Here is a 25,869-nt window from a genome sequence, read left to right on the forward strand (position 1 = left end):
ACCTAAATTGTTAATATAAATTATGACTCCAGCACAGATTCTTGTGCAACCCTATTTTTCTATCATCTGTCCCTCTGATTGAATCTTTATGCCTATTATCTAGTTTCAAATTTGCAATGAACTAATGATCCATTCTACTTCTCTGACATCATTCATTCATTTATGATGAAGAGGAAATGATCATTGATAAGAAATTGATCAGATAAATGACATAATCTTGTCTTTGAATTATTGCTTAAATTCACTCGACTAATATAAGATCTGTCCTAAGAGATATTTGCTGTTAATTGACTTATTTGAATCATTTGCCGATGAATACTTCCCTTCAAAGAGGGAATAAACAAAACAAATTAAGTCTCTTAAAGTTCAGCTGTACGTACGCTGGTGAAAGTTAATGATAAATAGCACTCTTTAGGTTTGATCTGAAAATTAATGAGATTTGCAGTTGAACTGCTTCAACAACTTGTATTTTGAAACTGTCAGAACATGCCATCATTACTACTCTGAAACTCATAACAATTCTGCCCACGCAATCTTGAAAATCAAAAACAAGCTGTTGACAATGATGTAACCTTTTCCATTAGGGCCCCCACAGTGTAATAGCAACCAATGAATTCATGAAAATGTGTTTTTTGTTGTTAGTTCCCCCTTGAAAAAGCCTATTGAATATGATGCCACTGTTGTTTTGAACAGTACTCATTTATTGATGCCATCTTCTTTCCAGAAGTTTCATTCCCATTTCTCTCTGTCCTCTGCTGCCCTTACATATTCCATATTTGTCAACAACATCCAGTCAATTCTATCTATTATTTATTTTCTCTTCTATTTCCATATCTGATGTTGTCAGTTAAAAATCACACAACACCAGGTTATCGTCCAACAAGTTTATTTGGAAGTGCTAGCTTTCAGAGCGCGGCTCCTTCATCAGGTGGATGTAGGATATAAGATCATAAGCACAGAATTTTAGCAAAGTTTGCAGTGTAATGCAACTGAAATGATATATTGAAAAAGACCTGGATTGTTTGTTAAATGTCTCATCTTTTAGAATGACCACAATGAGAGACTTAAGAAATAGTCCAGGTCTTTTTTCAATGTATCATTTGTGTTGCATCACACTGTAAACTTTAGCTATAAATTCTGTATCTTACGATACAGCAGTACAGATATGGGACATTGCCAAACAAGCAATGCGACAGAACTACACCACGTACATACACACCAAGAACAAGAAATTGGAGAAACTTGGCATCACCACCAGCAGAAACCACGCCCACCCTGGTACCACAATAGAAAACGCTATCACCGCAGGATCACCATTATTATCGTCAACTTATCGGACCATACCCTTCAACCGGAAGATATTGAAGTTCTTAGCAGGGCTCTCAGTTTCTGCCCCACCAGCAAAATGGACCCCATGGTTCTTACAGCAGACACGGAGGAACTTATCAGATGATGAGATTCCAGGAATTTGTTCAAGATGCCAGCAGTGATCCCAGTGAGCCCACCGAGGAACCAATACAGTCATCACAGGGATCCGTAGAGGAGAGACCAAAGAAGGAATCAACCCGAACCCCTGAGCTTGACATGTATTCTCAAACCATCAGGAAATATATAAATGCCAGATTCATCAGCCGCACCCACAAGGTAAAGCAGAACATCATCCGATCACAACAAGACGCCATCCATGCTGTCAAAACCAATCACAACATTGTCATCTAACCAGGAGATAAAGGAGCAGCCATCGTCATTCAGAATAGAACAGATTACTGCAAGGAACTGTACAACTGAACAATCAGGAACACTACAGGCAATAACCGGCCAATCCGACCACAGAGCACACCCATGAACTAACCACATTGATCAGGACTTTGGATCCAGTCCTTCAGAGTTCCCTACGCGCCCTCATCCCATGTACTTCTTACATAGGCAACTTCTACTGCCTTCCGAAGATACACAAAGCCAACACACCAGAACATCCCATCGTATCAGGCATAGGGACCCTGCATGAGAATCTCTCTGGCTATGTTGAAGGCACCTTGAAATTCATTGTCCAGGGGATCCCCAGCTTCTGTCGTAACACTACAGATTTCTTACAGAAATTCAACACCCACAGACTAATCGAACCGAGAACATTCCTTGTCACAATGCACGTTTCAGCACTGTACACCAGCATCCCCCACAATGATGGCATCGCAGCAACAGCCTCAATATTCAACACCAACAACTGCCAATCTCCAAGCACCATCCTAAAACTCATCCGCTTTATCCTTGGCCGCAGTCTTTTTACCTTTGACAACCAGTTCTACATCCAGACACACGGAACAGCCATGGGGACCAAATTTGCACCCCAATTCTCCAACATTTTCATGCACAGGTTCGAACAAGACTTCTTCTCTACGCAGGACCACGAACCAACATTATACACCAGGTACATTGACGACATTTTCTTTCTCTGGACCCTTGGCGAAGAGTCACTGAAACAACTACACAGTGATATCAATGAGTTTCATCCCACCATCAAACTCACCATGGACTACTCTCTACTATCTGTCTCATTCTTGGACACATGCATCTCCATCAAGGATGGCCACCTCACCACCTCAGCATCTCAGTCTACCACAAACCCATGGATAACCTCACGATGCTATACTTCTCCAGCTTCCACCCAAAACATATTAAAATAGCCATTCCCAACGGACAAATCTGACGCATACACAGGATCTGTTCAAATGAGGAGGAACATGATGGGCACCTGGAAGTACTCAAAGATGCCCCCATAAGAATGGGGTACAATGCTCAATTCATTGATCACCAGTTCCAACATACCACAGCAACAAACCGTAATGACCTCCTCAGGAGACAGACACAAGCTGCAACTAACAGGATACCCTTTGTTGTTCAGTACTTCCCAGGAGCTGGAAAACTGCGCCATGTTCTTCGCAACCTGCAACACATTGTCAATGAGGATCAGCACCTCACCAAGACCTTACCCACACCTCCACTTCTCACCTTTAAACAATCACCAAACCTCAAACAGATCATTGTTTGTAGCAAACTGCCCAGCTTTCAGATCAACACCATCCAACCTTGTCACGGCAGACACTGCAAGATGTGTCAGAGTGTCGATACGGATACCACCATTACCCGTGGGGACATCTCCCACCATGTACATGGCAGGTACTCATGTGACTCAGCCAATGTTGTCTATCTCATTTGCTGCAGGTAAGGATGCCCTGAGGCATGGTACTTGGTGAGACCAAGCAGAGGCTACGGCAACGGATGAATGGGAACCGCACAACAATCAAAAGATAGGAGTGTTCCCGCTCAATTGGACAACACTTCAGCAGTTCGGGACATTCGACCTCGGACCTTCCGGTGATATTCCTCCAAGGCGGATTTCTGCTCAGGCAACTACAAATAGTAGCCGAGCAGAGGCTGATAGCCAAGTTTGTTACCCATGGGGATGGCCTCAACCGGGACCTTGGCTTCCTGTCACACTACAGGTGACCCCATTGCACCATATATACACACAGACACTCCTACACATATGCACGTGCGCACACACACACACACACTTTCCTACACGCACACAAACGCTTCTATAGACACACACACTCTCCTACAGACCCATACAGTCACGCAGATCCTCTCTCATATGCTCACACATACACTCCCACACTCACACAGGCACCCTCTCACAGACTTATGCACGTGCGCACACACGCACTTTCCTACACGCACACAAACGCTTCTACAGACACACACACTCTCCTACAGACCCATACAGTCACGCAGATCCTCTCTCATATGCTCACACATACACTCCCACACTCACACAGGCACCCTCTCACAGACTTATACCCCCTTACACTCACACTCACATACATACACACACTCTCTCAACGACATTCATAACACCCTCCCTCCCTCCACTCACACACACACCCACATGCACACATACACAAATAAGTGTGTGGGGTGAATTTGTCCTTGCAGAATTACATTTTACTTTGCTCAAAAACTGCATAAATCCATATAAGATTCTATAAATCATTTTTTTAGATTAAAATCAGTCTGACCATTGTGGCACAGTCTCACACAGGGCAGCTCACACCTTCAGTGTATTATCTGGGCTGAAATGACACCAATTGTTAAAGTCACTTGAGAATGTAACTTTTAAAAAAGTTCTGCAATTTACACATGAAAGAACTGAAACTAGCCTGTTCATTTTAAAGGATGAGAGACTTAACAAACAATCCATGTCTTTTCAATATATAATTTCAGTTACATCACACTGTAAACTTTGGCTTTAAATTCTGTGTCTTATGATCTTATACTTCACAACTACCTGATGAAACAGCAGCGCTCCGAAAGCTAGTACTTCCAAATAAACCTGTTGGACTATAACCTCGTGTTTTGTGATTTTTAACTTTGAACATCGAGAGCTTGGTGATGGAAAAGTAAAGCAGGCCAGGCAACATCCGAGGAGCAGGAAAATCAACGCTTCAGGTAAAAATCCTTCATTGTTCCTGATGAAGGGCTTTTGCCCGAAACATGAATTTCTCTGCTCCTCGGATGCTGCCTAACCTGCTGTGCATTTCTAGCACCACATTCTCAACTCTGATCTCCAGCATCTGCAGTCCTCACTTTTGCTTAATATATTCAAAATATCAACCACCACCAGTCCTCTTTTTTCCTAATGTTGAAACATGTTAGATCTTCTGTGTCTTGGAAAAAGGCTCTAGTGTACAGATTGAACATTCTATGAACATAACGCATCCCTGGTGCACTCCCCCTTTGAAGGAAGCTCTCTGTCAAGCCACTACAGACTCTTGTTACTGCTGATTCATTGTAATATAGATTCTGAATTGTCCTTTTATCATTGTTGCAAATTGCTAGTTTGTCTTAGTACCCCAATATTTTCCAATGGCAGATTCTATCAAACATCTCTCAAAAGTTAATTTGATATTTTTATAATGTTAAATTAGTTAATTTTGATAAAAGGAACTTCACATTTATAAATCAATATTTGTCAAAAGCTTGCATATGTTAGTTTAGTTTGTAGTTTGCTTATAATCATAATTATTAAGTTTGCTATCAAGTCCTACATTGCTGTCTGTCAGAATACTGCAATTTGATTGGCTGCTACTTCACTCATTAGTATCATTCCCTCTGGATGTTTGCAGGTCTCTTTGACTTGGTTTGAAACTATCAGTGGAAAAGAGGAAATCCATACCTGAGTTCATTAAACCACTAGTGTAAGGATTTTTTTATGCTACTGACTGCAAAATTCCTCTCAGCAAATATCTCGATGGGGAAAAGGCTATATTTTGGCTAAGTTCAAAGTTGCGCTGGGTATTTTGGAAAATTTTTCACTGCAAGATCTAACAGGCATTCTGGCCTTATTTTACCAAACTTGCTGCATTAACTATCTACCATGTCCCATTGTACTTCTCACCCCTGATGCCATTCCTGGAACTACTCACCACAGAGCAGATATCATAGAATTTGCAGGCATTCCTTGTGCATGGACCATTTTAAAAAGCCTATTGTGGACCCAGACAAGCCCTATTAGACCAGAACTCCTCAGATACTGAAGCAGTCCATGTTCTAATACAATAAGATCTGGACAACATTAAGGCTAAGGCTGACAAGTGGTAAGTAACATTCATGCCACACAAGTGCCAGGCTATGAGCATCATCAATAAGAGACAATCTAACCACTGCCCCTTGACATTCAATTGTATTATCAGCATTGAATCCCCCAATATCAATATCCGTGGAGGTTATCATTGACCAGAAACTCAACTGGAATCACTACATAAACATACAAGAGCAGGTCAAAGGCTAAGAACATTGCAGCAAGAAACTCACCTCCTGACTCCCCAGAGTCTGTCTAGCATCTACAAAGCACAAGGCAGGAGTATGATGGAATACTCCCCGGCTGTCTGGATGAGTGAAACTCCAATAATACACAAGTAGTTTGACAACATCCTGGATAAAGCAGTTCGCTTGATTGGCACTACTTCCTCAAGCATCCACCCTCTCTACCATCAATGCTCAGTAGCAGCAGTGTATCCTAACTACAAGATGCACTGTAGAAATTCACCAAAAAATCCTCAGATGGAATCTTCTAAACCCACAGCCACTTCCATCTAGAAGGACAAGGGCAGTAGACATATGGGAACATCACCACTTTCATTTATACCTCCAAGCCACTCACCATCCTGACTTGGACATATATTGCCATTCCTTCACTGTTGCTGGGTCAAAATCCTGGAATACCCTCCGTCATGACATTACAGGCCAACTCACTGCAGGTGGACTGCAGCAGTTCAAGAATGCAGTTCATCACCATCTTTTTAAGAGCAGGTAGGGACAGGCAATAAATGCTGGCCAGCCAGTGGCCCCACATTCCGCAAATGAATAAATGTTAAGAAAAGGGCTGCCCTGTACAGTTCCTCACATTTTCCACGGATATGGGGAAATTGATTTCCGCTTTGTGGACAGTGTGCTGGAGGCCAGCTGGATTTGGAGGTGGGGCGTCATCAAAGATAACATGGGATTTTCACCAGCCCTAGAACCACGAGTAGATGCTATGACTGTCAGATCAAAAAAGCCTGATCTAAGTTTGCACCAGGTTAAGGAATTGTATTGTTCTATGTTCTGTTTCTTCTGGATTCCCAGCTAACAACTGACCGGCAGCTCTGAACAGCCAGACTGCTAAATACAAAACAACCTGGAGAAAAGCTGAGCTGAGAGAACTGGTCACTCCCCTTTCATTGTGCAAGTTTTTTTTTAAACTTAAAAGCTCCTTCAAGCTCTTCCGCAGACAAAACAGAACCTCTGCCTTTATGACACCTCTGAAAAACAAACCGAGGACAACCTAACCTTGTTAAAGGAGCAGTACCATCACACAACCCTCAACACCTTTATCCCAGAATGCTCTGCATTGCCCATTTACTCACTTGGGAAACCTCCCCACCTGCCCCAACAGTAATAGCTGTGCCTCCCATTTTCATCAGCCATAAATACCTGCCTCTGTTTTGTTCTATGAGGGAAAACAGCCCACAATAGGACAAAAAGAGTTCAGACTGGGGGTATTCTTCTTCAGATCTTCACTTCTGATGAGGAAAGAATCATGACCTTAATTGCTTTGAACATATAGGAAGTTGTATTGGAAGTCTTAACTCACTATGTAGGGAAACACTGAGCAAAGACTTTCACCCTTCATTTGACTGAAGCCTGCTAACAAGTATGTCAGGTTTCCTGGCTTTGTGTCTGTACTTAATGGCATGGCAAGAACACAGTAATATGAGCCTGATTTCTCTGGCTGAAGGGGCAATGCTTAAAAAACATATGGCAAGGCAGGGAATTTGTGAGCATTCAGGTTAGCTCAAAGTGAGGGAGCCCTATGAGAGCAAGTGAGAAGCCAACGGCTGCAACCTGGTCCAGTTACTGAGCTAGGTGTTTGTCCCTGAACATACAGTCTCCTTGCTGCAACATTACAATGATAGTTGCTAGTGCAGCCCAAGGACACCATTGAAGTAAAGAAGTATTCTGTAAGTGAGATGGTGATGTGCTGTGAGGGTTCTTATCGCTGAGTACATGTCAGATGCCAATGTTTGTGGACTTGGGATGAGTGCAGCCTGTGGCCATGGACTATACACTGAGACGTTAGTGCCAAGATTCTAACAGGGAAGGGGTTTGGAGCAAGCACTGAGCTGAATCCATTCGGGTCTCTCCCTGGTTTTCTTGTCATTCTTTTCCGATGTTGAACTTGTTTGGAGAGTTTTTTAACATGGGAAGTTGAACACTAAGGAGGTGGGTAAGGCTGTTAACATGGTATTTAAGGAGTAATAATCCTCATCGATATGAGCCTTGCTGCACTTGTCACCTAATTCTGCTGCACATCTCACCATAAGAGAATAGACCGTGAGAGAGAGGAGCAGCATTCAACCATTCGGTTCATTCAGTCTGATCTGGGCTGATGGGTTTCTCAAACCCATTCTACTGCCTTTGCCCAGCATCATTGATCCCCCTTACTGATCAAATACCCATCTATCTCTCAATTACTTGGCCTTGACACCCCTATTCAGTGCTGAATTCTCTAGATTCATTACCATCTAGCTGAAGAAATTCCTCTTCATCTCAGTCCTAAAGGTTGTCCCTTCACTCTGAGGCTGTGCCCTCAGGTCCTAGTCTCTTCTCCTAGTGGAAACATTTTCTCTACATCTCTCAACCCTCGGAGTATTCTATAAGTTTCAATAACAACTCCCCTCGTTCTCCTAACCTCCATCAAGTATAGATGCAGATTCCTCAACTGTTCCTCATATGACAAGCCCTTCATCCCAAGATCATTCATGTGACCAGCCTCTGGACCACCCCCACCACCAAGGCTAGCACATTCTACTTTAGACACAGGGCCCAAAACTGCTCACAATATTCCAAATGCAGTCTGACCACAGCTTTACACAGGATATCCCTGTTCCAGTAATTTAGCCCTCTCAAAATGAATGCTAAAATTGCATTTGTCTTCCTAACTGCAAACTGAACTTTGTCACAGAGTGCTCCTTTTTTCTAAAAGCTGTTCCTTTTCTCAAGGATACTGTGTCTTTGATTTTTTTTCAGGCTCTGAATCGACTGGTTTTGTACAGAAATGAAAGGCTTTTTTGTTTATATGTAAACAGGTCAGACTTTAGGCCAAAGCTTATGTTTTAGAAGTGACCTGTATAATGAAAGGGGAGTGGTCAGTCCTAAAAACTGAAGTTTTGATTGAGTCAGTTCAGCAGTGGAGCTGTGTGGAAAAAGGCTGCTAAATTCTCTCTCCTTCTGCCCTTATAACTTTGACCTGTAAGCCTTTGTTTCATTTTTATTGTGTTTAAGGGGTTTGTTTATTGGGACTGTTGTGCATATTTGGAGCAGCATAATTAAGTCGAGTTTGGATAGACTGAGTTCTGTAGAAGTTCTTTATTCAATTCTTTGTGTTTCATTCCATAATTTTGTGAATACATTTTCGTCTGTTTTAAAATCTGGCAGTCAACCCAGCTGACTTACCAGGGTAATTTTCACTGCACAGTTAATGAAACAAATTGCAAAGTTACGGTATGGGGTGCCTGCTTAAGAATGTTTTGAGTGGTCTGGCCTAGCCCATAATAACCTGCGTATTAACATTAAGAAAATCATGAATGAGACTCCCTAGTCCCCTTATGCCTCAGATTTCCAAAGCCTTTCCCAATTTAGAAAATAGTCTCTGCCTCTATTCTTCCTACCAAAATGAAAAACCCCACACCTTCCTGTCCAAGTCCTTCTGCAGCCTCTCTGCTGAATCAACAGCTATTCCTCCACCTATTTGTGTCACCTGCAAACTTAGCAACAATGCCCTTAGTTCCTCCATCTAGATCGTTAATGTATAACATGAATAGTTCTGGTCTCAACACTAACCCCTGTGGAATTTCACTAGTCATTGGCTACCATCCTGAAAAAGACCCATTTGACCCTGCTCTCTGCCTTCTGCCAATCAGCCAATCCTCTATCCATGCCAGTACCTTCCCAACTAACACAATGGATTCTTCTCCTATCTAGCAACATCCTTTGTGGCACCTTGTCAAAGGCATTTTGAAAATCCAAATACATTGCATCCACTGGTCCTCCTTTGTCTAACTCATTACCTCCTCAAAGATTTCTAACAGATCGTCAGGCATGACTTCCCCTTAACAATCCCATGCTGATTCACCAGGACATGTGCAGCCCTATTTCACCATGCACTTCCAAGGACTCCACAATCACATCCTTAATAATGGACACCAAAATCCTGTCAACAACTGAGGTCAGGCTGACCAGCCTATAATTTTCCATCTTGTGCCTCCCTCCCTTCTCAGGCAAGGGTGCTGCATTAGCCATTTTTGCAGTCCTCTGGGATCTCCTCTGACACCAGTGATTCCAGAAAGAGCACCACCCAATGCCTCCACAATCCCCTCAGCTATCTCCTTCAGAATGGGGTGCGGTCCTTATGGTCCAGGTGATTTATCGACATTCCGACCTTTCAGCTTCTGCAGCAGCTTCTCCTTTGTGTGGTCACTAAACCTGATTTTCTTAAAGTTTTGGTATGGTACTGGTGTCTTCAACCATGAAAACTGATGCAATGTACTTATTCAGTTCCTTCATTATTTATTTCTTCCCCTTTACTATTACTCCAGCCTTCGTTTCCAGTGGCCCAATGGCCACTTTTGCCCTGTCTTACCTTTTATATATCTAAAAAACTCTTGAAATCTTAGAGTCATAGAGTTGTAGAGATGTACAGCATGGAAACAGACCCTTCAGTTCAATTCATCCATTGTGACCAGATATTCTACCTAATATAGTCCCATTTGCCAGCAGCTGGTCCATAACCCTCTAAACCCTTCCTATTCATATACCCATCCAGATGCCTATTAAATGCTATAATTGTACCAGCCTCCAATACTTCCTCTGGCAGCTAATTCCATACATGCACCACCCTCTGTGTGAAAAAAGTTGCCCCTTAGGTCTCTTTTATATCTTTACCTCTCATCCTAAACCTGTGCTCTCTAGCTCTGGACTCCTCCACCCCAGGGAAAAGACTTTGTCTATTTATCTAACCAAGCCCTCATGGTTTTACTAACCTCTATAAGGTCACCCCTTTGCCTCTGATGCTCCAGGGAAAACAGCCCCAGCCTATTCAGCCTCTCCCTATAGCTCAAATTCTCCAACCCTGGCAGCATCCTTGTAAATCTTTTCTGAACCCTTTCTTCTTTTATATCACTAGTGTGTTTCTTCTTCCTTGGGATGAATTTCTGTCATGCCTCCTGAATTACCCCCAGAAATGCCTAACATTGCTGCTCGACAAACTTCCCTGCTAGGCTCCCCTTCCAATCAATTCTGGCCAGCTCCTTCCTAATGTCTTTGTAGTTGCCATTACTCAATTGGAATACTGTTACATCTGATTCCAGATTCTTCCTCTCAAAATGCAGGGTGAATTCTATCATATTATGGTCACTGCTCCCTCGGGGTTCCTTTAACTTAATCTCCTGTCTCATTGCACATCACCAAATCAAGAATTGCCTGTTCCCTAGTAGTACCACAAGTTGTTCAAAAATACGTCTCATAGATATTCCACGAATTCCTTTTCCAGGGATCTTCTACCAACCTGTTTTCCTAGTCCATGTGCATATTGAGTCTCCCATTATTGTTGCCTTTCTTACAAGGCTTTTCTATCTCCTGATTTATTTTCTTCCCCAAATCCTGACTACTGCTCGGCTTGTACGTAATTCCCGTCAGTTCGTCAGTTCGTCAACCCTACCCACACAGATCCTACACTTTGCAACCCTACATTGCTTTTTGCTAACAATTTAATTTCATTTCTTACTAACAAGGCAATCCCACCCCATCTGTCCATAAGCCCATACTTTCAATAGGACACATATCCTTGGATATTTAGCTCCTAGCCCTGATCCCCTCTGTCATGCCCATAACTTGTACCCACCAATTTCAATGTGCACGACAAGCTCATTTAACTTGCTTCATATTTTGTGTACGTTTAAGTACAAATCCTTCGGACCTGTGGCAACCATGCCCCTCTCCCATTTCTTGTTTTTTGTCCTGTTATCTGTTGTGCCTGAAGATAGATCCCTGACACTTTCCATAATCTCTGTCCAATTACATTTTCTGTAAACTTTAATAACCTCTCCTGAGCCTCTCTCCCCTTTAACTTTAAGTCTTTGTGATCTTGATTTGCACCATAAGCTCATCTGTCTTAGTCTAAATGCTTTGGGCATTAAGATACAAAGTCTTTAAGTATGTCCTATTATTGAGTTCCTCTATATTTTTGTGGTTCCTTGGTAGAATGTGGCATTCATAAATTCTGTCTCTTCCTTTTTGACAACAATCAACCCCATCACTGAACAGCAATCCTACCTCCTCCTTTACCTCTGATTTTTAAATTTTCTATGCAACTGAACACCCCCGTCCCCGTACCACTATTTTGTTTAAAGCCATATCCTCAGCCCTAGTTATGCGATTCACCAGGGCTCTGTTCCTAGCATGATTCAAATGGAGCCTGTCCCATTAGAATGACTTCCTCCTTCCCCATTACTGATGCCAATGTCCCATGAATTCTAACCTGGTTCTCCCACCTCAAATCTTTGAGCCATTGTTTTACCTCTTTAACCTTGTTGATCCTGTGTGAAATAGCTTGTGATTTGGTTCTTTTTTAAAATTTAGTCCAAGCTGCTCATATTCTCTCAGCAGAACCTCTTTCCTCTTCCTACCTACATCGTTGATAACACGATAACTAAATCTTTCCACTACCACTCCAAGTTCCTCTGCAGGCCAGATGAGATATCCTGAACCTGGGTGCCAAGCAGACATTACAGCCTTTGGGGCTCTCAATCCTGACCACACAGAACAGTGTCTATTCTCCTGATGATACTATCCCTGATTACAACTATATTTCTCTTTTCTTACTACCCCCCTCCTCCCCCAACCTTGAATGGCTACCTGTCCCACTATGCTATGGTCAGATTGCCTATCCTCCCTTCAGCCTTCACACAGGGAGCAAGTACCTCAAACCTGTTAGACAAGCTCAAAGGCTGAGGCTCCTTATGCACTACCTCCTAGATCCATCTACTGCCTTGCTTATTGTTATACCTTCCTGTTCTTGACCACGGACCACATTTAAGTTAGTTAATCTAAGGGGTGGGACTGCTTCCTGAAACACAGTTATCTTGCCTCTTCCATGATGTGTCACAATATTCAAAGCTCAGACTTTAGCTCATCAACTCTGAGTCAGAGTTCCTCAAGTAACCAATGAATTACAATGGGATCCACCATAGAGTCATAGAGTCATAGAGATGTACAGCATGGACACAGACCCTTCGGTCCAACCCGCTCATGCCGACCAGATATCCCAATCCAATCCAGTCCCACCTGCTTGCATCCAGCCCATATCCCTCCAAACCCTTCCTATTCATATACCCCATCCAAATGCCTCTTAAATGTTGCAATTGTACCAGCCTCCACCACTTACTCTAGCAGCTCATTCCATACCTGTACCACCCTCTGTGTGAAAACGTTGTCCCTTAGGTCTCTTTTATATCTTTCCCCTCTCACCCTAAACCTATGGCCTCTAGTTCTGGACTCCCCGACCCCAGGGAAAAGACTTTGTCTATTTACCCAATCCATGCCCTTCATAATTTTGGAAACCTCTGTAAGGTCACCCCTCAGCCTCCGACGCTCCAGGGAAAACAGCCCCAGCCTGTTCAGCCTCCCCCTATAGCTCAAATCCTCCAATCCAGGCAACATCCTTGTAAATCTTTTCTGAACCCTTTCAAGTTTCACATAATCTTTCCAATACGAAGGAGACCAGAATTGCGCTCAATATTCCAACAGTGGCCTAACAAATGTCCTGTACAGCCCAACTCCTGTACTCAATACTCTGACCAATAAAAGAAAGCATACCAAATGCCTTCTTCACTATCCTATCTATTTGCGACTCCACTTTCAAGGAGCTATGAACCTGCACTCCAAGGTCTCTTTGTTCAGCAACACTCCCTAGGACCTTACCATTAAGTGTATAAGTCCTGCTAAGATTTGCTTTCCCAAAATGCAGCACCTCACATTTATCTGAATTAAACTCCATCTGCCACTTCTCAGCCAATTGGCCCATCTGGTCAAGATCCTGTTGTAATCTAAGATAACCCACTTCGCTGTCCACTACACCTCCAATTTTGGTGTCATCTGCAAACTTACTAACTTTACCTCTTATGCTTACATCCAATTCATTTATAGAGGACCCAGCACCGATCCTTATAGCACTCCACTGGGGACAGGCCTCCAGTCTGAAAAACAACCCTCCACCAACTCCACCATCCACCACCACCCTCTGTCTTCTACCTTTGAGCCAGTTCTGTATCCAAATGGCTAGTTCTCCCTGTATCTGTGATCTAACCTTGCTAATCAGTTTCCCTTGTCGAATGCCTTACTAAAGTCCATATATATCACATCTACTGCTCTGCCCTCATCAATCATCTTTGTTACTTCTTCAAAAAACTCAATCAAGCTTGTGAGACATGATTTCCCACGCATAAAGCCATGTTGACTATCCCTAATCAGTCCTTGACTTTCCAAATACATGTACATCCTGTGCCTCAGAATTCCCTCCAACAACTTGCCCACCACCAAGGTCAGGCTCACTGGTCTATAGTTCCCTGGCTTGTCTTTACCACCCTTATTAAACAGTGGCACCACATTTGCCAACTTCCAATCTTCCGGCACCTCACCTGTGACTATTGATGATACAAATATTTCAGCAAGAGGCCCAGCAATCACTTCTCTAGCTTCCCACAGAGTTCTCGGGTACACCTGATCAGGTCCTGGGGATTTATCCACCTTTACCCGTTTCAAGACATCTAGCACTTCCTCCTCTGTATAATCTGGACATTTTGCAAGATGCCACCATTTATTTCCCTACAGTCTACATCTTCCATATCTTTTTCCATAGTAAATACTGATGCAAATACTCATTTAGTATCTCCCCCATTTTCTGCAGCTCCACACAAAGGCTGCCTTGCTGATCTTTGAGGGGCCCTATTCTCTCCCTAGTTACCCTTTTGTCCTGAATGTATTTGTAAAAACCCTTTGGATTCTCCTTAATTCTATTTGTCAAAGCTATCTCATGTCCCCTTTTTGCCCTGCTGATTTCCCTCTTAAGTATACTCCTACTTCTTTTATACTCTTCTAAGGATCGATCCTGACTATACCTTACATATGCTTCCTTCTTTTTCTTAACCAAACCCTCAATTTCTTTAGTCATCCAGCATTCCCTATACCTACCAGCCTTTCCTTTGACAGGAATATTCATTTTCTGGATTCTTGTTATCTCATTTCTGAAGGCTTCCCATTTTCCAGCCGTCCCTTTACCTGCGAACATCTGCCCCCAATCAGCTTTTGCAAGTTCTTGCCTAATACCATCAAAATTGGCCTTTCTCCAATTTAGAACTTTAACTTTTAGATCTGGTCTATCCTTTTCCATCACTACTTTTAATCTAATAGAATTATGGTCCCTGGCTCCAAAGTGCTCCCCCACTGACATCTCAGTCACCTGCTCTGCCTTATTTCCCAAGAGTAGGTCAAGTTTTGCACCTTCTCTAGTAGGTACATCCACATACTGAATCAGAAAATTGTCTTGTATGCAATTAACAAATTCCTCTCCACCTAAACCCTTAACACTATGGCAGTCCCAGTCTATGTTTAGAAAGTTAAAATCCCCTACCATAACTACCCTATTATTCTCACAGATAGCTGAGATCGCCTTCCAAGTTTGTTTCTCAATTTCCCTCTAACTATTAGAGGGTCTATAATACAATCCCAATAAGGTGATCATCCCTTTCTTATTTCTCAGTTCCACCCAAATAACTTCCCTGGATGTGTTTCCAGGAATATCCTCCCTCAGCACAGCTGTAATGCTATCCCTTATCAAAAATGCCACTCCCCCTCCTCTCTTGCCTCCCTTTCTATCCTTCCTGTCGCATTTGTATCCTGGAACATTAAGCTGCCAGTCCTGCCCATCCCTCAGCCATGTTTCCGTAATTGCTATGCTATCCCAGTCCCATGTTCCCAACCATGCCCTGAGTTCATCTGCCTTCCCCGTTAGGAACCTTGCATTGAAATAAATGTAGTTGAATTTATTAGTCCTACCTTGTCCCTGCCTGCCCTGACTGTCTGACCCGCTTCTGTTCTCATCTGTACCAGTCTCAGATTTATCTCTTTCCTTACTATCTCCCTGAGTTCCCCCCACCACCTGACTAGTTTAAATCCTCCCGAGTAGCTCTCGCAAATTTCCCTGCCAGTATATTAGTCCCCTTCCAATTTAGGTGCAATCCATCCTTCTTGTAGAGGTCACTCCTACCCCAAAAGATACAGGTACAACACATCACCAGGCCCTACATCTCTATTTTATTCACATCGCTGTTAATTTTTTTAATATATAATTTCTTACTGGTCTTTTAGTTTGCAATTGGAATACATTTCTCCTATTTGCCTTCATTCTGCAAGAAAACTATAATAGTTAAATTAGCAGCTATTATAAAGCCATAGGCCATGTTGCTCATGACCTTCTTAATTCCAGCCTACAGGTTTCTTTGAAGATCATTTGACCATTTAAAAAAAACCTTAGCAAACCATATGGTCAAAATCGTTAAAAAGAATGTTAAGCATGCTTAGCTTATATTCAATCGAGCTTAGAAGAATGAGACATGACCTTATTGAAATGTATAAGATTCCTGACAGGGTAAATTCTGAGAAGTTTTTTTCCCTTGCTGGAGAGTCCAGGACCAGAGGTATGGTCTCAGAATAATCGGTTACCTGTTGAAAATAAACATGATTTTTGTCTCTTACGGTGAAGCAAATGTGTGGAATTCTTTGCTGCAGAGGGCTGTTGATTGCGGGTTGCTTTTTCAGGTTGAGACTGACAGATTTTTAATCAGTGAGGGAATTGAGGCTTATGGGAATCAGGCAGGAAATTGGAGTCGAGGATTATCAAAATAACTATGATCTCATTGAATGGCAGGCTTGGTGGGCTGACAGTTTGATTTCTACTCCAGGTCTTATTGTATTAACAAAAGGAAATTGTCATCCAAAATAAAATCAGCCAAAACCAGCAGAAAATTACAACTCTTGGAGGACAGCTGCAGAGAATACCCATCACGTCAACATAAACTGAAGACAATGCTTCAGCGAAATGGCAATTTGAGAATAGCTGAATTGGCTGGAAAATAAAATTATCATTTAGAAATGCACTTAAAATGTTTCTTCAAAAGAAAATACATTTCTGAGTCAATATTGGATGATGTTATCATTGACTGCCTTTGTCTACCTCCTTGAAAAGGCAACATGTAGGACTTCATTACACCAGAGATGATCTCACCAGAAACCGCTCGATCCCAATGACCGGGCACTCGGGAAAGCGCATGCGCAGCTCGGAAATTTGTGGCAGCCTGGTTCAGCTCAGAACTGTCACTCAATTAGATTATCCCCTGGGAATGGCCATGTGCACCTTTGTAAACCTTGGAGGAAATCACAGCTCCAAGTATGTGTTAGTCATACAGGCATAAAATAATACAAACATAGGCACAACATAAGCACTGAACAACAAGAACTCTGGCATAACCTTGCGGAAATCTCCAGGCGAATTTATTTACTGTGTTCCGCTCCAGTCTCAGGTCGAGATGTTTGGAGGTGCTCAATTTGACGTTTGCCACCTGGGGGCGGTCTCACACCAGACAGATTGGCTGCTCTCGGGTCTGAATCTGATTCTGGTTATACAAACTAGAAGATTCTTTCTTTAACCTTTACCCGCATTCGGGTAGCTTGATTTCTCCCTTTTTTTGTGAAATGAAGCAGCCTACAATTCAGGGACGATCTGTAAAATTACGTACCACACCAGACAGAGCCTTCTATTTACCGTAAATTGTTACTGTTTGCAATCCAAAAGGATGTTGATATTGTTTCTGCATAATGTTTTGCACGGGGAAGGAGAGGGCTTTAAATAAAAACAGAAAATGCTGGAGAAACTCGACAGATCTGATAGCACCTCTAGAGAGAGAAATAGAATTAAAGTTTCGAGTCCAGTGTGACTCTCAATCGGAACTGAAAAAGAGTTGCGGTCTCCGTTTAAGTCCTAAAAAAGATTTATTTTGTTAAAATAGTTTTAAAAGCTTTTGATTGAACTTAACTAAGTATGATCATCTAAGTTAAAATAAATGTTAAGCAAAAACAAAAGTTGCTTCCAATAGGTCTTGAGCTTTCTGGAAACGATTTCTGGAATATTACTTTGTTTTTGTGTTTGTTCGCTTTGAGAGATGATGGAGTTTGTGCGTGTTCAGAATAAAAGGGCTGAGGAAAGTGCTTAATGCTCCGACCAGCCAAACCACTTATCAAATGGTTGCGCTTCTATCGGAACATTAGCGGTGATTAGATAAAGAAGAACTTCCCATGTCATTAGTTAATACTCTTCCAGTGGTTGTTTTGTTTCAAGCTTGCGTTAATGTAAGACGATTCGATAATATATCACTGCACAAAATATGTCTGCACATTCTCTGAACAGAATCTAAACTCCTGTCTGTCTCTGGACATTTCGAGTTTTCAAGGTTGGAGACAACTTTAATTTAAAGAGGAGTCGCCCTTGCTTGACTGAAGGAAATGGCGTGTCAGCTACGTCAAGAATAGATACTGGTTCAGAGATATCAGAAAGAGTGATGGCTCTTGTAGCCACCGTTCATTAAGGCAGGGCCCTTTGTATGGCAAGACATATTACTGACCACGCCCATCTTTTTAAATAAAAGCAGATTGGATGACAAACTCACTTTGACGGATTGAGTGACGTTATTATATTTTTTAGGGGGGAAATACTTTATCACTGCGAATGGAGTTGAAGTAGGAAGATGGAAAACGCGAATTAAATTGTGGCGTTGGATGAGAAGTGTCCCTGAGCCATTAACTTATCCCGTGGCAAGTTTCATCCACAGGAGTACGGTAACTGGCAGGGCTCACTGTTTCACACACCACCCTCACCAAATGCAATGCTTTACCATCTCGCAATGGGTTACTCTGCCCATTGATTGTATTGGAATATTTCCATTCAGAGAGTGACAGCTTATCCATAAATAATGAACGTGCTGATACGTAGTTACAATCACGACCCTTCCTATTTTAAAATACACATTTTCAATTGCATTTTTTCACGTTTATTTTCACAAGAGCAATCACGAGCCTGGCGCATTTATTGTATCGGTCGACACACAACGCACAGATCCTGTCCGTCTCCAGTACTTCTTAGCCAACGTGCAACTTTTTAATAGAGTGACACTGCACTGCAGTACTCACCTTACTGACTCCAGCGAACACGACTTCAGATTCCAGCATAATAGTCTGAGAATCAGAACTCAGCGTTAAAATTAAAATAAGCACAGGCTCTCACCGTCTGCAGGGAATGAAACCTGTCATTCCTACCCCGGGCTAGCCTAGGTGTGACTTAAAGACTGCAAGTGCTGGAGAAACTCATCAGGTCTGGCAGTGTCTGTGGAGACAGAAACATATTGAAGTTCAGTACGACTCTCCTTCGGAACTAACTTCAAGTCCCCACCGACGTGATCCATCCTTAGCTTCTCTCTCAAGCGGTGCAGCAAACGATTCAGTTCAGAGATAAGCAACAAACGGTGGTCTTGCCAATGATACCCCCGTCTCCAGAAAATATATTTTATCAGTACATCCATCAGAAACATTACATTTTACGATCGCAACGTTACCACTTGTCGCTTGCATGGAGTAAATAATTATTCCATATTCCATATGATTTTGGTTATGCAAACTATAGAGATGATAATGTGGAAGGGATGTTGCGAAGGCCACAAAGATTGGCCCGGTTGCTTACAGTGAGGAAGAATGTCTTGGGTTTACAGGAATGATTTGGAGATGCCAGTGTTGGACTGGGGTAGAAAGTTAAACCGCCTGATGAAGGAGCAGCGCTCCGAAAGCTAGTATTTCCAATCAAACCTGTTGGACTATAACCTAGCGTTGTGTGATTGTTAAACTTTAAACAGATTTCAGGAAGATATAGATGGGTTGATTATATGGGCAGATCGCAGATAACCTTGAAAAGTTTGCGGTGGTGCACTTTTGAAGAAAGACAAGAGAGTACTCAATGAATGACAGGACTCGAGGAGGTTCAAAGGATCCTTTGGCGGTATTTATTCACAGATCTCTGAAGCTGATGAGCAGTTCAGAGTGATTGACCAGGACGTTGCATGGAGAGATTTGGCGATGTAGAGAGTCTTCTTTGGAGCATAGAAGGCTAAGACAGTATCTGATAGAAGTATAAGCGGGGGGTCGGGGGGTTGGGGGGTTGGTGGTGCATGGACAGGATGGATCGAAAGCAGCTGTTCCCCTTAGTAGAAGAGTCAATAACGAGGAGACATACTTTTAAGGTGAAAACGAGGAGGTGTAGATTTAGGAAGACAGTACAGGCGGGAAATCTCAGAACCTTTAAAAAGTATTTGGGCGAGCACCTGAACTGTGATAAAGTTCAAGGCTATGGGCCTGGTGCGGGAAAGTGGGTCGAGTAGATTTGGAGTAGTTTTGTTGGGAGGAAGGGTCTCTTTACCGCATGAATCTATAATTAATGGTCGATACTAGATTGGGGTAAAGATGACGTGAACAGTGGTTGGTCAGAATAAAACAACTTTCTACGTTTCCTGCTTACCATTTGTATTTTGAGCCGTGCACGCTCCTTTTATATATGTATCTACACGTAATGTCGAGGTATCTCTGTAAAGCTACGCACATTCGTGTTGCTTAACGAGTCTTCACACAACGAAATGCGAAATAAATGGTGGTGCTGAACGGTGAATCTGTTTAAAGTCGCGAAAATAAATTGATACCTTTGAAATCTGGGCAGATCAAGGTTCAGAAGTCAGTCCATTTGTTTTCTGACTAATGAGACTTGAGGCTACCCCCTTTGCATTGGAACTAAAATGGAGCACCCACACAGTAAATACTAACCAGCTTGGCCTCTCACATCACAGCAAATCCCACTGACACTCAAGATCGACTTCACTCAAAAGTTGCACCTCGGGTTTATCTGCATTTATTAAAAGCTGCCCCAATGAACTCCCCAATCTCCCGGATGTTATGGAGGTGACCAGAACAGGGATACTTTAGATGCCATTTTAGCAGAAAATAGACGTATATTTTAGTTCGCCAACAATGCACAACGTTAATCGTATTCTCAAAATTGCACTTGTCCAATGAAGCATCCTTCCAGCCCTACGATGGTGTGCAAATCTTCGCAGGATCACCAAGTCATTCATGACAGAAGAAAGGAAAACCATGCAGTGCCAAAACGCCAAACCAGGTACAGAGTCTGCTGTCTAGTTACGAAAGTGGCGGGGCCATTGCTGCGGTACACTCATTTATCCCAAATTCTACTTCGAATGAAACAAAAGTGCGGCACTGACTTGAGGGGGATATTTCATTTATTACAAAAGTTCTTCGTTGATTCTTCCGGATTTGCCGCCAATTAAAAGACAAGGGACTCTTCCTCTGCAAGTGGGAATTTTCAAAAACACCTTTTGTGCGAACGAGTTATTGAGAGAAAATGATACATTGATTGTCCGTACAAAGTAATGCGGAACGAGTGTACCAAACTGCATCGGAATACAGTAGTTAAATGTTTAATCGTCTCTACATTCTTCACCTTGGCCTGAAATGTATGTTATCCACCTGACCTTGAGAATACAATGAGCATTTCACTCGAAACCATCACTTGTTTATTCCGCTTCATTCAGAGTTTGTACCAAGCTCTTCCGGTTGCAATAGAAACTTTATTGAAAATATTTTTGGCCCTAGTTTTGTTTTTTTCTTTTCCTATTCCCCCCCTATTTTTGGAAAGCAAATTCTACCGTTAAGAAATTGCACCTTCTACACCGTCTGACTGCTGTTCGTATATAACAAAGGGTTAACCCTTGGGACTTTCTCCTTGCATAAGTTTGTTTTTGGCTGGAGATATGTGAAGTCACCTTGGAACAGTGTTTGCTCGGTTGTTGTGTGTTCTCTCCCAGTTTGGCAGGTTACCGGATCCCGAGGAGTCTAATTTCTTTCGTGGCACGGAGGTGAGAGGATAATTCTGGCCCTGTATGTTTTAAAACTCCACACTTTTGGTCCCGCTTCGGCATGTGAAGTGAACGGGAGGAATGAAGAGCGAACCAAGACATCCGTGCCCGAGTGTGGCGATAGAAATTGTACCTTGGTTTCAAAACAATCAAACCCTATTTTGCTGATGGATTAGGCTGAGGGACGAACGTGGCTTGCATTCTGTCCAAAACGGAACTCATGTATTTTTAAAAAGTTATATTTAAACTGAAATTGGTCTCGTGTTGCATCAATAGAAGTCAGTGCAACTTTTGAAGTATGGAGTGAGTGAGATAACGTTTCTGATTTCCACCAGCCAATGGAGCGCAACTGAAAAGAGTTCTAATTCAAAATAAAAACAGTGCCGGAGCAACTCAATAGGTCTGGAGACATCTGTGGGGTAAGAAACAGAAGTTGGAGACTTCTTCGGAGCTAAAAAAAAGGGCTGGAAAATGCTCGGGTTTTCAGCTGCAAACAGAGGGGGAACAAGTGGAACATGATGCCAGAGGGTGCTCGGAGCCCAAAACTTTCTGATTCCAATGTTCACTGCCCTTCAACAATGACAAGCCGAGAGGGAGCAGAAAACTTATATCACTGCTGCCATAGTAAACAAACCCCATAGATATTACCTACCGCTGGTCGGGTAGAAGTTGAACGCAGTCAACTCAATGATTAACGTGTGGAGTTTTATTCATTCCTTATTCCGTTTTAATGTGGGGAAAGTGATACAGATGGTTGGGGGCAGGTTGTGACGCAGTAAGAGCACGAATGAACAAACAGATATAGCGCCTCTGTGGAATTTCCACAGTAAAAATATTTCTTGAACAGCGCTGTAACAATCTATTGGGATGTAAGATAAACCATAAAATTGTTGACATTGGTTTCACTCGGTCCTTTGCAGGAAGTTAAAATTGAAACGATTTACGGTAAATATCACTAATCTTCGGTACTAAGTAGTTACATTTTGCATCCATATGCAAGTCAAACGTGAATCCAATGTTTTGTGCTTTTAATCGTTGAACTGTATTCGCTCCTCTAATATTGTACAAATTAGTTCTAGTTGTCAAAGATTACCTCATTTCACGGTTGTCTTGAGCCTTGGACGGTTTCACTATGCCGTAGTTGAATGCGAGTTTGCGTTTGCTTTTAAAACCTGGGGGAAATGCTGCTTCAGATTCGTAAATATATGGAAAGCATAGCTAAATGTATTGTTTCAAAATGTCCAATAAAAAAAAACTCATTTGCAAATTCTGATAGTCATTTCAGGTGAAATTGGACACACAAATCAAGGATTTGCCACATCACTGAAGGTTCAAACAAATTTCAGGTCGCTCATCTTTCAGCAGCAGGATGTTGAGGGAATCGGACCCTGATCAGCGCGCATTAAAAATAAAACGTCAAAGACCTGCAAGGTTTGAGCTCACATCTGTTGCTGTTTAGATATATATGCAAGGCGATGGGTTGGGCATTTTGGAAATTGCTTACCCTTGCTATTTTGATTTCTTCCCAAGCTCTGGTTGACAGTGCTAATGCTGATATTATTACGCATCCTTTTCTGTTCTTCAAGAAGGTTATGGGTCTGTTTTTTTACTGTTGCTGTCTAGTTAAGGAAAATAGCACCCCAATACTGTTAGGGAGACAACTCCAAACTCTGTACCCTGGCTTAATGAGGGTCATGTGTGTCCCAATGAAGATAGTGCAGGATTTGAAAGGAAAACTTCGAGGTAATGAGTGCACTTGTAGCCCCGGGTGGCGGATGTCATGGGATCAAGTGGTGTTTCGATACTGCCAATGCTGTAAGAATTCTGGTTCTTGCAGCCACATTATCTTACATTAAAAGCGAATGGGATGGGGAATACCGTGGAAGTATCAAAGTACCTCAGCCCAAACTCCTGTGTGGCTGGCAGTGCCATTTGTGATATTCAAAAAAGTAGATTAACATTGGCCTGCTCTCTGTGTGTACATGGCTCCAAAAACAGTTTTTAAAAGGAGATTAAACAACTCAAACATTTCCAACAGACGTTAGCTGATCGGCCAGGAAGAGTATGTAATAGGGTAACCAATAACTAACATGTTACATAGCATCAAAGAGCATACAAGTCGTCCACATTTGCTGCCAACAACACAAACAGTTAAAAAAAGCGTTTTGTGCAAAAGTTTATGTGCACCATTCAGAAATGATCCACGATGTTTGTTTTACAGTTTGATTTCAAACTTTGGTCTAACTTAATGAATTTCCGATAAAGGTTGCTTTAATACAGTATATTGGAGAACAATAGTATGCTGAGCAATAGTAGGCAATTCACATTTTAATTCTGACTACACACCGAGCTCTCAAAGAGTGTGGTGCTGGAAAAGCACAGCCAGTCAGGCAGCATCCAAGGAGCAGGAGAATCGATGTTTCCGGTGTAAGCCCTTCATCAGGAATGAGCACATTCAACTATATTATTCCCAGTAATCTACTATTGGCAACAGTCCGATAATCATGTTGTGTCAATGCCATGATGCCATATACTTTCCTGTCTCTTATTTCTATCCCTTTATCAAAAGCCAGAGACTGTTCCCCAGGGCAGGATTGACTGGTACCAGGAGTCATAGTTTGAAGATATTAGGAGGAAGTATAAAGGAGATGTCAGAGGTAGGTTCTTTACGCAGAGAGTTTAGATTAGATTAGATTACTTACAGTGTGGAAACAGGCCCTTCGGCCCAACAAGTCCACACCGCCCCGCCGAAGCGTACCCACCCATACCCCTACATCTACCCCTTACCTAACACTACGGGCAATTTAGCATGGCCAATTCACCTGACCTGCATATCTTTGGACTGTGGGAGGAAACCGGAGCACCTGGAGGAAACCCACGCAGACACAGGGAGAACATACAAACTCCACACAGTCAGTCACCTGAGGTGGAATTGAACCCGGGTCTCCGGCGCTGTGAGGCAGTAGTGCTAACCACTGTGCCACCGTGCCACCCACGGATGTATAGAATGTGTTGCCAGCTGTGGTGGTGGAAGCAGAGTCATTGGGGACATTTAAATAACTGCTAAACATGCACATGGATAGCAGTGAGTTGAGGGGTGTGTAGGTTAAGTTACTATATTTTACATTAGAATTAAACCTCGGCACAACGTCGTGGGCCTAAGGGCCTGTTCTGTGCTGTACTTTTCTATGTTCTATGTAACATGCAGTCTCGATACATACTGTATATTGTCCAGAAATCAGTCGAAAAACAAAAATGTTGAGAACCATTATTTAACATAAACATTAGGTTACATGAGAACAATGAACATCTGACAGTCAGATGGATACATAATTCAACCTTTCTATCCTATTGAAATTCATAAAACCACAGAAGATTGATTATATTAATGCATTTGGAGATGATTTCTCATTGGTAGCTACCTGTTCTAAGCAATCTTTGTTTTTTGAAGAGAAAAACATTGATATATAGACTTTCCTCAATTTCTTTATGCAAGTTCTGATCAACTTGCTTACTGGAGCGATACAGACAATATTAAGACCACGCAATGTTAGTGAATGAACTCCAGTGCAAAGATTATCTTTACTGAATTCAGTTACTGTCCATTACACCTACAACAACATACAGGGGTGCATACAATTCATAAAGTGATTTACTCAAACACCCCAACTAGCTTAGGTTTGCACTGCGGCCTCACCAGGGACCCAGGTTCAATTCTTGCTCTGTGAGATAACTGCCTGTGTAGTGTTTGCACATTCTCCCTGTGTTTGTGTGGGTTTCCTCTAGGTGTTCTGGTTTCCTCCCACATTCCAAGAATGCGCAGGTCAGGTGAATTAGCCATGCTAAATTCCCCATTGTGTTAGGTGCAGTAGTCAGGGTAAATATAGGGTAGGGGAATGGGTCTGCGTGGGTTATGCTTTGGAGGGTTTGTGTGGATTTGTTTGGATGAAGGGCATGTTTCCACACTGTAGGGAATCTGAATCTAAATAGCTTGAGTCCTATTAACTCAGGATGCTTACATTTCCAAGATATGGAGATGTCGGCGTTGGACTGGGGTGTACAATGTTAAAAATCACACAATACCAGGTTATAGTCCAATAGGTTTAATTGGGAGCACACTAGCTTTTGGAGCATTGCTCCTTCATCAGGTGATAGTGGAGGGCTCAATCCTACCACACAGAATTTA

General features: G+C 42.3%; 1 protein-coding gene across 2 annotated transcripts in view; it reads left to right on the forward strand.

The window, feature by feature from the left end:
- The first annotated feature begins 22,980 nt into the window (after positions 1–22,980).
- Positions 22,981–25,869, forward strand: part of tbx5a (T-box transcription factor 5a) — a 71,859-nt gene continuing 68,970 nt past the window's right edge. Inside the window, exon 1 of one of the 2 annotated variants that reach the window (XM_072587339.1) lies at positions 22,981–23,114. The gene's annotated coding sequence lies outside the window, so the exon portion shown is untranslated. The remainder of the gene's footprint in view (positions 23,115–25,869) is intronic. The other variant, XM_072587337.1, reaches the window with a different exon arrangement.

This window comes from Chiloscyllium punctatum, chromosome 17, assembly GCF_047496795.1.
Source record: "Chiloscyllium punctatum isolate Juve2018m chromosome 17, sChiPun1.3, whole genome shotgun sequence".
NCBI lineage: Eukaryota > Metazoa > Chordata > Chondrichthyes > Orectolobiformes > Hemiscylliidae > Chiloscyllium > Chiloscyllium punctatum.